This window comes from Pan paniscus, chromosome 6 (genome assembly GCF_029289425.2).
Source record: "Pan paniscus chromosome 6, NHGRI_mPanPan1-v2.0_pri, whole genome shotgun sequence".
In the NCBI taxonomy this organism is placed as follows: Eukaryota; Metazoa; Chordata; class Mammalia; order Primates; family Hominidae; genus Pan; species Pan paniscus.
The window spans coordinates 59,284,113-59,293,724 of record NC_073255.2 but is presented as its reverse complement, the minus strand read 5'-3'; the positions used below and the strand labels follow the sequence as shown (position 1 = coordinate 59,293,724).

At 36.9% G+C, this 9,612-nt stretch overlaps 1 pseudogene; it reads right to left on the bottom strand.

Moving 5' to 3' along the window:
* Positions 1 to 2,937: 2,937 nt before the first annotated feature.
* On the bottom strand, positions 2,938 to 3,931 carry LOC100978364 (ADP/ATP translocase 2-like; annotated as a pseudogene).
* Positions 3,932 to 9,612: the final 5,681 nt, after the last annotated feature.

Here is a 9,612-nt window from a genome sequence, read left to right as displayed (position 1 = left end):
AAACATGACAAGTATAGACTTCCTGAATTCAGAAAAGTGTGGAAGTAATAGGCCAATAAATTACTGCTAAGTAGCTGGGTTTAAAAAAAAACAAACACAAACAAAACTAAACACTGCATTGCAGATTCCTACTGTGAGCTTTTCTCTTTTTTTTTTTTTCTTTTTTGGATAATATATGTGCAATCATTCTCCCCAGAACTATCACAGCTTGAATTGAAATAATCGCTCTAATTTGTATGGCAAAAGAAAAAAATAACACCCTCGTTTGTGCTGATAAAATGCAACCTGTAGCAACTCCAATCCTGTGGTTTTAACGTGATTCAGAAAGCTGTCTGCAATAAAGGAATGTATTAGAGTTACTAAAAGCTGATACCATTTTGTTTTTTGTAAAGTTCTGGAACAATTTGGCTGATGGGGGAAAATGTGCTTTAGATTTTCTGATAAGTGATTTTCCATTCACCAAAATTTATTTCCATATCCAGAAACATTATTTTGTGAAGCCTTCTCAGTCCATGGGGTACCAATGGGCTTCTAGTATTAAGCGCTGGATGTAATTGCAGTTTGCACAAACCTCTTACAAATGGCAACTAAAAGTTATCAAAAGATAGGAAATAAAGGGGCTGGTTGGTTTGACTAGAATAAAATATTTCTAGGGAATTGATTTCACTTTAGACTGTTTCAAAGGACACTGTAAGAACAGAAACCATGAAAATGTTTTATTTATCTGGCACTAATGTCCACAGAAAACAACCTGAGACAAGAGGTTACACAAATTGGGGATTTCAAGTTGTCAGAGGAGTTGGAAGTGCCTTACCCCTTGTTATCCTCCCAGAACCTCTGGAGGTCAGGTAGGGTACTTTTGACTTTCAGGGCTCTGAAAAGTCAAATGGTTCTAATCATCTTCTGGAGAAGTTCTGTCCTGGCAACTCCATTTAAATAATTTACATTTCCACTTTTCCTCCCACTGGTTCACTACATCCCTCTAAAATTTCCCCACACCTCTAATCTCTTTATAGCATTGCGTGAATGAATTACTTTAATGCATATTGTTGTTTCTCTGTCTAGCCCATTAGAATGTAAGTGCCACAGGACAGGGATATTTGTCTTTTTGCTCCCTGGTGCTGAAATCAGTCATTTGTGGTACTCAATAAATAGTCCTTAGGTGACTGGGTAGTTTCTATAGCCACAGACCAGTAAAGCCGCAGTGTTTTAATGGGTTTGTAGTACTCAGGAGTCCTTGGGAAACGAACCAGCAGTGGATTTGGGGTGGAAAAGGAAACCTTGAGTGATAGATTTATTCAATTCCTCTGCCAGAGAGACAAGATGGCCCACGAATAATGGTGGCCCCCAGCTTGGTCCAGGTCATGGTCCTAGACACCCAGAAGATCCCCAAGTGGATCAAACCACCGCCCCTCTCTGCAAGGCATCTTCTGATCTCCCATACAAGGTAAGTCAGGGGACAGCCCCTTCTGGTAGAAGGGAGAATCTCTGATCTTATGAACTCACTGCTCTGTGAGCCATTCTAGCAAAATATTGAACTTAAGGAAGGGTTCATGGGAACCCCTGACTTGTAGCCAAGTTGGACAGAAATCTGGGTAACATAAGGACCCACTACTTGTGTTGAGTGTCTGAAGTGGGGGACAGTTTTGTGGGACTGATCTCTTTACCTATGGGGTCTGCATTAACTTCAGGTAGTTAGTATCATAACTGAATTTAGGATACCCAGTTGGTGTTTGGAGAATTGGAGAATTAGTCGGTGTGGGAAACACACACTCATATCACACACAGACCCGCATACCTCACACATGAGGTTTTACACATTTGACATTGGAGTGAAGTGCTGAGTGTGGTAAACAGGTTGTTTTTTTCTACACAACCTTCAAGACTCCAATTTATGTATGTTAGATCTTTTGTTTTTCACCATTTTGTTCCTCTGTGCTTCGTTCTAGAACTTAGGTGAGGAAAAATTATCTAGGTTACCTGGATCACACTTTGAAAACTGCTCTCCTATGGTGCCACTCTTCAAAATTTCAACCTGTTCTCCCTTCTTAATGGGCTCCAAGTCTGGATTGTTTTTCTTCTTAGCAGCGTGAGTCATTAGAACACATTTTTCACTTTCTCAGTCTCTCTGAGCCTCCCCTAAATGAGCAGATTCTGCCAGGAAATACCTAAAAAACAGGGTTCAGATCTCTGAATTTTCTTTTTCCTGGGAGTCTCAAATATATAATTCTTCACCATCTCTTTGACTTTACGTTGCCTTAATATACATACTTAAAATACTTTCTTCAGCTTTCTCAGTTGTTCTTTTGGGAAAGGTTGTTCAAACCCTTGTGCCACTTATAACTGACAACAGATCTCTCTCCATTTTACATTGGACAAAGTTTTAGCTGTTATCTTCAATGCAAAAATAATCAGAAAGTTAAAATGTGATTGTTAAAATATTCTAATTAGCTGGGCATGGTAGTGCGTGCCTGTAGTCCCAGCTACTCCAGAGGCTGAGGCAGGAGAATCGTTTGAACCTGGGAGGCGGAGGTTGTGGTGAGCAGAGATTGTGCCACTGCACTCCAGCCTGGGCAACAAAGTGAGACTCTGTCTCAAAAAAATATGTATATGTTCTATTTAGTCTTTTAAATATGCATAACTTTACACACATAGGGAATTTTCATTATGGACATTTGTGTAATGAAGGGTGCACATCATAACCATGGTTAAATTTGTTAGTAAATAAAAAGCCATAGGTTTTTAAAAATTTTTGTATTTAGATATTTTTATTTCTCCAAATTTGTTGTTTATCAGGAGTGGCTGAAATAAGAAATATAATTGAGTCCCATCATCGTCATCATCATGAAAATGGCTTTAAGAGAAAACTGGTCAGATGAATATTATTGTTTCCCATTTTCAACCAATAAACAGTTGCCATTCATGAATTGACAGCCAGGAGTCTGTCAAGAGTGCTCAAGATATGTTATATAATACAACATGCCTGTTCACAGGGGGAAAAAACCCCAGGAAATAACTTACCTGTACTTCTTGATTTCATCAAACAAGACAAGCACAAAAGCACCACCCATGCCTCTGAGAACACTGGACCACGAACCCTTGAAAAAAGCTTTGCCTCCTTCATCACCAGCAATCTTCCTCTAGCAGTCAAGTGTGCCTGTGTACATGATGTCAGTTACTTTGCGCCCTGACTGAATCATCACGAGAGGCGAACGACGTCAAATGAATAGGAAGTCAACCTAGAAAAGGCAGTGACAGTCTGTGTGGTCATCCAGCTGATGACGATGTGAGTGTCCTTGGGATCCGGAAGCATTCCCTTTGCGGTGTCATAGATACCGAAGTAGGCAGCTCAGATAATACTCTGCACAGACACGTTAAAGCCTTGGTACAGGCCCTTAATCCCATCAGATTTGTAGATCTTAACCAGGCAGTCACAGAGGCCTCGGAATTCCCTTTCAGCTTCAGCTTTACCCACATTAGCTGCTAGACAGGTACGGGCAAAATCAAGAGGGTACACAAAACACAAGTATGTGGCCCCAGCGGCACCTCCTGATGCCAGATTCCCTGCAAAGTAGCGCCCAAACTGAGTCTTTTGTCCACACCACCCAGGAAGATCTGCTTGTATTTATCTTTGAAGGCGAAGTTAAAAGCCTGGGTGGGGAAGTATCTGATGGCATTGGCCAGGTTACCGCGCCAGGACAGGACTCCCTGCTTCTTGGGAATACGACCACGCAGTCTATAATGCCCTTGTATTGCTTAGCTGAGGTGATCTGCTTGCTGGCATGCTGCACCTGCAGCAGCAGCTTGACCTGCTCGATGGGCGCTACCGCTGTCTTGGAGATGGCTTCGGCCACTCCACCTGCCAGGAAGTCCTTGGCGAAGGACACAGAGGCATCTGTCATGTTGAAAGGAAAGAGGAGGCAGGCTGTTGCGGGACGGGATCGGGCCAGGAACTGGCTTTGACTCCGGGGCTGCCTAGGTTTTTTTATTAAGCAATTCCTAGGATTTCCCTCCCGCTGTGAAAAACACTCCAAACTCTTGAATTTTAACATTTTAAAAGATGGCGTAGGGTTTGCGGGAATGTGCAGAGATGCTTTCCTTTTCTGTTTGAATAAACGTCTGTACCTTCTCACAGGTCCTAAGAAAAGGAGACCGTGTCAAATACACCAGACGGAGTTACTCAGAGGTGTGTTTTTGTCTTTCTCTAGCTAAGGAGTGCTTTCACTTCCTCAGGTCTTAGACGCCACTGAGTCTCTGATAGAAACATCTGAGTTGTCTTCCTTAAAAAGGAAAGAGAGAGAGAGGGAGAAAGAGAGAGAGAGGGAGAGAGAGAGAGAGAGAGAGAGAGAGAGAGAGAGAACCAAAAGATGAGCACAGTTTCAGGTATTCCGAAGACAAAGCCTATTCATGGACCCCAAGGCAAAACTTCTGATCTGGTTGGAATAGTCTGGAGACTGTTCCGTCCAGATCCAGTTGTGAATGTGCCACCCACATGCCCCGTGTATCTACGTGTTAGAAGGCAATGCTTGAAATTCCTTCCACTTGCTGCTGTAAACCCAGCTAAATCCCCTGAAATCAGCTCATCAGAAACTCACTTTCATAATCAGAAAAGAAGAACATGGAGGGGCAAAACACATGCCTGAGAGTAGTTATTTTCATGTAAGATGATGCTTAGTAACATCTATTTTTAAAATTATATATACACATATTTAAAACTGAAATTATATAATTTATTAAAAACATGCTTGAAAGTTCACCCCCAAGACTTTTTTTGTTGCTGTTCTGTATGATCTTACATCACCACTACTTCATACCACTTTATATGATTAACACTTTTATATATAGAGAACATATACATATGTTCTCTATATATGTATATGTTTAAGAAACATGTATATATGTTTCTTAAAGGCTAAATTTAAGAAAATGTTTTTAAGCTTTCCTTTATCTCATTATTTTGCACATTCATTTGAAAATGTTTTCCTGCTGAGAAGCAACATAAAATAGAAAATTTCTATGTATAACAAAGAAGGTATTTTGTGTTTATATTTTATATTTCTATCATAGTGCATAAAAAATCAGGAAAGTGATGCCCTAACATAGTTTACATTTTATTAATTTTTGTTATTTTTAGTTTTTTTAAACAACTAAAAGGCTTTCATTCTAAGCTGACAAAAAAATTGCCTATTTAATTATGGAGTAGCTGAAATACAGCAAATCCTTATTAATTTAGAGTCTATTAGTAAAGTATTTGAGATAATTTGAAAAGGAAGAATGCTATTTATGCAATTTAGAGATAAACCATGTTGGCAAGTGAGTTAAGTATAAATAAGATTTTATAAGGGATATTTGCTATTCTAAGAGAAGGAATTTTCAGTCACATTAACATCAATTTGGTGAGTCAATTCTGAAACCCGTTTTTTTTTTCTGTACCTAGTGTAGATCCAGTGGGTCCTCTGTGCTGCTGAACATTATTAGCATAGTTCATTATGCCATTCACATGTAAGAGAATGGCTCTTCTATTTAGTATTCTAGAATTTATTCTGTGCTTCATATAGAGAACTCACCATGCTCCTGTTAATCTAAATGAGTGTGGAAATCAGTGGGCTGTATGAATTTGGTGATAGTGTCTATAACATTACACCTAATGCTAAAAACAACAACAAAGGCCAAAATGATCAGGTAGACTATAAAAAATAGTATGTTTGCAGTTATTTTTCATCATATGAAAACCAAAATCAACTAAAATCATTAGCTGATCTGATTAGGTAACAAAAAAAATGTATCTCAGATATATTTACTTATATTAATGACGGAAGCAAAAGCAAGTGAACAGTGAGGTTCAACAATGAACCTCACTGTCGAACAGAGTTGAGGTTTGAGGCCTGCAGGGTCCTCTGGGATTCCTTTTAAGCCATTATTAAGGATTTAAAAATCTCATTGATTTCATGTCCAATATGTAGTCAATTGACTATGTAAAAATACATGGATCATTGAAGGTTCTAGCAAATGCAAAAGACAAGTAAAAATAAAATCTAAGCAAATTAAGAATAGTAAAGGAAAAAATAAGGTATTTATAAAATAATAGAATTGTCCACAAAGAAAATCTTAATATAGGAAAAAAGTATTAAGACTAATCATAGTGTTTTTAGCAGTTTTAGTGGATAAAAGGTGTTTATATTTTATCTGTACCTTTTAGAGAAAGAAGTGTTTCTCTTTTTTTTCAGCTTTATTGAGGTTTTATAAATAAAAGTTTATATATTGAAGTGATGTTTGATATGCATATACATTGTGAAATGAGTACTACAATTAAGCTAATTAACATATTCATTACCTGACATAGTTACCCTTTTTCGTGTAGTGAGAACATTTAAAAATCTACTCTCAGCAAATTTCGAGTATACAATACTGTATTGTTAACTATAGTCACCATGGTATGCAGTAGCTCTCCAGAACGTATTCATCCTGCTTAACTACACTTTTGTACCCTTTGACTAATATCACCCTATTTTTCCCACCATTCCCAGTCCCTGGCAACCACCATTCTACTCTCTGCTTCCATGAGTTCCGCTTTTTTAGATTCCACGTTTGAGTATTTGTCTTTCTGTGCCTGGCTTATTTCACTTAACGTAAAGTACTCCAGCTTTATCCCTGTTGTTCAAATAATAGGATATCCTGCTTTTTAAAGACTAAATAATAGTCCTGTATATATATATATATAAATATATATAATAGTCTATGACTATTATATAGACTAGACTATATATGTATAAAATAGTCTAATAGTCTGTATATAATAATATATATGGTATTATGTATATATAATAGTGTATGTACATAACATTATCTGTCCACGGACACTTAGGTTGATTCCATCTCTTGGCTATTGTAAAGAATGCTGCAGTAGACATGGGAATAGGATACATTAATGACACATTGATTTCATTTCCTCTGGATATATACCCAGAAACCAAATTGCTGGATCTTATAGTAACTCTATTTTTAATTTTTTGCAGAATCTCCGTGCCGTTTTCCATAATGACTCAACTAGCTTACATTTCCACTAACCATGTACAAGCGTTCGTTTTCCACATCCTCTCCAAAACTTTTTTTTTATTTATAAAATTTTTGATAACAGCCATTCTAGCAGGTGGGAGGTGATATCTTATTGTGGTTCTGATTTCCATTTTTCTGTTAATTAGTAATGTTGAGCATTTTTCTGTATACCTGCTGGCCATTTGTATGCCTTCTTTGTAGAAATGTCTGTTCAGGTACTTTGCACATTTTTAATTGGGTTATTTGTTTTCTTGCTATAAAGTTGTTTGAGTTTCTTATGTATTTTGGATATAAACCCCTTATCAGTCATATGATTTGCAAATATTCTGTCTCATTATTTAGGTTGTCTCTACACTCTGTTGATTGTTTCCTTTGCTGTGCAGCAGAAGCTTGTTAGTTTGATGTCATACCACTTCTTTATTTTTGCTTTTGTTTCCTGTGCTTTTGGGGTCGTATCAAAAAAAATTGCCCAGACCAATGTCATAGAGCTTTCTCTCTGTTTTCTTCTAGTAGTTTTACAGTTTCAGGTCTTACATATGTCTTTAATCCATTTTGAGTTTATTTTTGTATATCGTGTGAGACAAGGTCTGATTTCATTGCTCTGTGTGTGAATATCCAGTTTTCCCAGAACAACTTATTGAAAAGGCTGTCCTTTACCCATTGTATGTTCTTGGTGTCTTTGCTGCAAATTAATTGACTGTAAATGTGTGTATTTATTTCTTGGCTACCTATTCTGTTCCACTGGTCTATATATGACTGTTTTTATACAAGTACTATGCTGTTTTGATTACTATAGCTTTGTAGTATATCTTGAAATCAGGTAAAGCAATGCCTCCAGCTTTGTTCTTTTTGCTCAAGATTGCTTTAGCTATTCAGGGTCTTGTATGGTTCTATATAAATTTTAGGATTTTTTCTATGTCAGTGAAAAATATTGGAAATGTTATAGGAAATCTACTGAATCTGTGGATTGCCTTGTGTAATATGAACATTTCAATAATATTAATTTTTCCAATTAATGAGCACAGAATATCTTTCTACTATTTGTGTCTTCTTCAATTTCTTTCATCAATATTCTGTAGTGTTTAGTATACAGACTTTTCACCTCCTTAGTTAAATTTATTCCCAAATATTTTATTCCTTTTGGTGCTATTATAAATGTGATTGATTTCTTGGCTTTTTTGTATAATAGTTTTTTTTGTTAGTATATAAAAATGCTACTGGTTTTTATATGTAGATTTTGTACCTTGCAACTTCACTGAAATCGTTTGTTACTTCTAACAGTTTTTTAGTGGAATTCTAAGGTTTTCTTTATCTGTAAAATTATGTCATTTGCAAACAAAAACAGTTCACTTCTTCTTTTCTATTTTGTATGCCTTTTATTTCTTTTTCTTGCCTAAATGCTCTTGCTCGGATTTCTAGTACTGTATTGAATAGAAGTGGCAAAAGTGAGCATCTTTGCCTTGCTCCAGATATATATATGTGTATATATATATATATGTGTGTGTGTATATATATATATATGTGTGTATGTATATATATATATATATATATATTTTTTTTTTTTTGAGACAAAGTCCTGCTCTGTCGCCCAGGCTGGAGTGCAGTGGCACAATCTCGGCTCACTGCAACCTCCACCTCCCAGGTTCAAGTGATTCTCCTGCCTCAGCCTCCCAAGTAGCTGGGACTACAGGTGCATGCCACCACGCCTGGCTAATTTTTTGTATTTGTAGTAGAGACAGGGTTTCACCGTTGTTAGCCAGGATGGTCTGGATCTCCTGACCTTGTGATCCACCCTCCTCAGCCTCCCAAAGTTCTGGGATTACAGGCATGAGCCACTGCGCCCAGCTGTCTTGCTCCAGATTTACAGAAAAAACTTTCAGCTTCCCACCATTGAGTATACTAGTTCTGGGTTTGTCACATATGGCCTCTGTTACAATGAGGTAAATACCTTATATATTTAATTTGTTGGGAGTTTTTACCATAGAAGGTACTTGAATTTTGTGATGGCTTTTCTGAATCTGTTGAGATGGTAATAGGATCTTTATCCTTTATTTTGTTAATATGATGTACCACATTTATTGATTTGTGTATGTTGAATCATTCTTGCATCCCAGATAGAAACATGGTGTATGATCCTTTACTGCACTGTTGAATTCAGTTTGCTAGTATTTTGTTGAGAATTCTTGCATGTATCTTTATCTGGGATATTGGCCTGAAATTTTCTTTTCTTGTAGTATCCTTGTCTGGCTTTGGTATTGAGGTAATTATGGTCATGTAAAATGAGTTTGGAAGTGTTCCTTTGTCTTCAATATTTTGGAAGAGTTTGAGAAGAATTGGCATTTATTCTTCTTTAAGTGTTTGGTAGGATTCATCAGTAGGCCATCATGTCCTGAGCTTTTCTTTGTTGGGAGATTATTGATTACTGATTCAATGTCCCTACTTATTATTGATCTGTTCACATTCTCTCTTTCTTCATGATTTAGTTTTTGTGAGTTGTATGCATCTATGAATTTATCCATTTCTTCTAGGTTATCAAATTTTTTGGTGTATAATTGT